Source organism: Galeopterus variegatus, unplaced genomic scaffold (assembly GCF_000696425.1).
Source record: "Galeopterus variegatus unplaced genomic scaffold, G_variegatus-3.0.2 Scaffold10895, whole genome shotgun sequence".
NCBI classification, from domain to species: Eukaryota; Metazoa; Chordata; class Mammalia; order Dermoptera; family Cynocephalidae; genus Galeopterus; species Galeopterus variegatus.
The window spans coordinates 46,133-50,801 of record NW_007737006.1 but is presented as its reverse complement, the minus strand read 5'-3'; the positions used below and the strand labels follow the sequence as shown (position 1 = coordinate 50,801).

Here is a 4,669-nt window from a genome sequence, read left to right as displayed (position 1 = left end):
ACATTGTTTTGTTTGTTCATCATGATTAGTTCTCTCTTCATCTTAGTCATGCTTCCCTGTAGACAGAGAGAGGATAATTCCAATGTGACTAGAATCGAATAATGCAAAATGAGTGGAAGTGTTGTAAATTACATCACAGAAGAAGCTTGAAATGCCTCTGTGTGGTGTGATTTTTTTCTCCTTCAGCTTATGCTTTCTATCTGGGGATCAGTACACCACCAGCAGAGAGTGTTTTTTCCCCAGCGGACCTGTAATGAGAACATAAGGGAATTGAGTTCATGATAATTTAGAAGGGTGATTTAAAAAAGAGAAGTAAAAAGAAATATTATTTCACATATATAGTAAATGAAATTAAGAACTTAAATGAAAGTCTCAATAGTACTGTAAAGAGAGTTAAAGACAGAAATAATATATTGAAAGATCTATCACAGGAGAAAAATAGAATAAAATGGAGTAATACAAAAAATGGAAAACCATATAAAGTAAGAGACATAGATGATACAATGCTTGGACTAACATGCATTTAATTGGAGACTCAGATGTTGATAGGAAAAAAAAGACAAAGAAACAGCAATATATGAAGGGATAATTGTTGAAATTTATTCTGAAATAAAGGAAAACATCATTACACATACATTTATATGCATGCATGATAGCAGAAAACTGTAGAAAACACACAAAAAAAATAAGAAAAATACATCAAAAGGAGTAAAAATTATAAATGCAAGTTAACCCTCAAAGTGGCGATTTGACTGACAGGTAACTTCCTACCAATAAAAATGGAACATGAGATAATGAAACAATGTTTTCAGGGAGTTAAAAAATGATATCATCATGTCTTGATGTCTACACTGAGTAAAAGTATCATTCAAGAACTAAAATAAAGTTATATTATTTTTCTTAGAATATAGCTTGGGAGAATATGTCTAAAAATATGCACATGAACATAGATTTGTAAGGATACATACCTCTAGAGTTTCTGACAGTTTCTTATGGAATTTAGGCAACAGGAAACTAATATACTGTATTATTCATTTTATGTATCAATTGCTTCGCTGAAAAATGTCTATTCAACATGAGTTTAAAATTTTTAAAAAAAGATAAAATAGTAGCAACAATGGCACAGTATCAGGTCTACATGCAAAATGATGCAGAGTATGTTATTTACAAAAACAATCAGACATCCAAAAATAAGAATTCTAAGAGAAACTGAAGAAGCTCTACTTACTAATCATAATATGTTGGTGCATTGGAAATAGGATTATGAAATTTGGAAGTTTTATGTTTTTAATAAATGCATAATGAATCAAATTGTAGGTTGATTGGTATTATTATTTTTCAAAGACCAAATAATCAACATGTCCAACCTTCCCATATAATTGCATGATTTAAATTAATTGCATTCTATATTAGGAGGAAGGCACTTTTTTTCAAATTGTGTGGCTTGTACCTCATTGCAAATTCCAGTAAAAATTCTCTAGGGCTTGATTCCTCAAGGTCATACAGTTAGTTTTAAAATATACAACAGTATGCCTGAATAATGTAATTTGCTTTGCACCTGCAGTGCCATATACTTTAAATGAAACTCTTCTTATAAATGAAACTCTAAGTATAAAGGAAAAAAATTTCCATAAAAATTTACATTTTTGAGAAATAATGCCCCCAAATTTTATTAATTTAGTCAAAGAAACCTTTAATAAATAAGTCTACAAATGATATCTGAATTCCTTGTTAGTCTAACAAGTAAAGTGACTTGTTAATCTAAGTGTTACATTTTAATTCCAATGTGGTAAATTCTTAAGTGAGAATTTTTTTGGCATAGAAATACCTATGTGAGCTTAGTGGTAGCACAGCGGTACACAAATAATTAAGTTTGGAATAAGAATAAAGGGAATTGAATTCTATTTTGTTTACTTTAAGAAAGTTAATGTGATTTGTCTTGGAACCTCATTTATGTACTTTAATAAGATTTAGTTACCATACCAAATATTAAAGTAATTTAATTAATTATTTGTTCTCAAATTTTCACAGTCTTTTAAGGGAAGACTGAAAAACTTATAAAACTGTAGATAAATATGCCAAACTTTGTATAACAATTGTGATTTTAAAACCATGTAAGTGGAAACATTCAGAGCAGTATAACTTTGAAGTCCGGATAAATCACCAAAGATTTCTGGAAGAGAGTTGCCTGGAATTTGTCGTTAAAGGTAAGAGTGCTTAGACTTTGATTCAGAAAAGGTCTTTCAAGTTAGAAGAGATAATTTGACAAAGGTATTACATTATGAAATAACAAGGTTTTGCATGAAAGATTGAAAATGCTGGTGTGAGTGAAATAAAAGGAAGAGCAGTGAAGAGTCTGGATACGTAGTCATATTATTTATTATGGAAATCCAGACAGAAGTGTTTAGATTTCAAGAGATTTTTGTAAGAAGTCATTTTGAAAAAATGTGTGCGGATTTGACACCACACTTAAATAGAATCAAAAGATTGTCAGTCTTGCAGGGTGGGAGAAGGCTGACTGAAGATCCAGAGTTATTTAGCAGGGAAATGGGTGTTGGGGTGGGAATAAATACAGCAGCATAGTATGAAAATCCCTTTCATTTTTCTCTAACTGCCTTTCTCACAGTGTGAAGCTGAGATTAAAAGAGAATCAGAGGGAAAAGAGAAGACCTGAGAAAAGAAAAGAGAAAATAAATATTTTATGTTGATGGTTTCAGGTATTGGTGTAAATCTGAATCAAAGACAGAAGGAAAACTTAGAAGGGAATTAGGAGAGAAAGCTTGTTTTATCAATTTGCACCGTTACCTGCTTCCTGTAAGATATTTGTAGAAAAGCTAACACTTTAAAATTTTCATACAGGATTGGGAGAGACAGCTCAGCACCAGTCTAACAGAGAATACTTACTGGTACTATTGTCCCCTCATGTCTTAAAATATGAAGTAACAGCACAGAAACACACTGTTTAAATCCCCAGTGGCAGGCTCTGTTGAGTCATCTCAGTTGTAATCTGCCCTATTGCCCTGAACTAAGATGTGTTTCCATGATATTCTTTAATTTGTCATATTCTTCTTTCATAAGTAATAGAATTTATGTGAAATTCAGATATTAGTTCATAATTATTTAATTATTAATAAGGGACAGAAATACTACAAGCATTTAGTATACACATATATATCTACAATTTGTAAGAGCACTTTATGCGATAGCCACATTTCTTGTTCTATGCAATAGGAAATGGGTCACTGATGGGTAAAGAAAATATTCCATGTTCAAATAGTAAGTCAGTGGCCAAAGAGAAATTCAAATGAGTCAGCAAAAAGGCCAAAAAATAAAACATGAGTGCACTGAGAGCCGTCTGCATCCCCTCATTCCTACTGTCTCTGTTATATCCAGCTGCTCAGGATGAACTCTCTGATTTCCTCCCACAGGATCTGTGATGATGATTGAGGGAAACCAGAGTGCTGGAAACACTTTTGTCCTCTTGGGCTTCTCAGNATTTAATTTATTATTTGTTCTCAAATTTTTGCGGTCTTTTAAGGGAAGACTGAAAAACTTATAAAACTGTAGATAAATATGCTAGACTTTGTATAACAATTGTAATTTTATAATCATGTAGGTGGAAACATTCAGACCAGTATAACTTTGAAATCCGGATAAATTGCCAAAGATTTCTGGAAGAGAGTTGCCTGGAATTTGTCATTAAAGGTAAGAGTGCGTAGACTTTGATTCAGAAAAGGTCACTCAAGTTAGAAGAGATACTTTGACAAAGGTATTACATTATGAAATAACAAGTTTGTGCATGAAAGATTGAAAATGCTGGTGTGAGTGAAATAAAAGGAGGAGCAGTGAAGAGTCTGGATACGCAGTCATATTATTTATTATGGAAATCCAGACAGAAGTGTTTAGATTTCAAGAGATTTTTGAAAGAAGGTCATTTTGAAAAAATGTGTGAGGATTTGACACCACACTAAAATAGAATCAAAAGATTGTCAGTCTTGCAGGGTGGGAGAGGCTGACTGAAGATCCAGGGTTATCTAGCAGGGTAACGGGTGTTGGGGAAGTAATAAATGCAGCAGCATAGTTTGAAAATCCTTTTCATTTTTCTCTAACTGCCTTTCTGACAGTGTGAAGCTGAGATTACAAGAGAATCAGAGGGAAACAAGAAGGCCTGAGAAAAGAAAAGAGACAATAAATATTTTTTGTTGATGGATTCAGGTATTGGTGTAAATCTGAATCAAAGACAGAAGGAAAACTTAGAAGGGAATTAGGATAGAAAGCTTGTTTTATCATGCCTCTTATAATGGTTTCCACTTCCCTTTATCAATTTGCATCATTACCTGCTTCCTGTAGGATATTTGTAGAAAAGCTAACACTTTAAAATTTTCATACAGGATTGGGAGTGACAGCTCAGCACCAGTCTAAGTGAGAATACTTACTGGTACCTTTGTCCCCTCATGTCTTGAAATATGAAGTAACAACATAGGAACACACTGTTTAAATCCCCAGTGGCAGGCTCTGTTGAGTTATCTCAGTTGTAATCTGCCCTATTGCCGTGAACTAAGATGTGTTTCCTTGTTATTCTTTAATTTGTCATATTCTTCCATCACAAGTATAGAATTTTATGTGAAATTCAGATATTAGTTCATAATTATGTAATTATTAATAAGGG

General features: G+C 32.6%; 1 pseudogene; it reads left to right on the top strand.

The window, feature by feature from the left end:
* Positions 1 to 4,669, top strand: part of LOC103610303 — an 8,003-nt pseudogene that overhangs the window by 2,739 nt on the left and 595 nt on the right.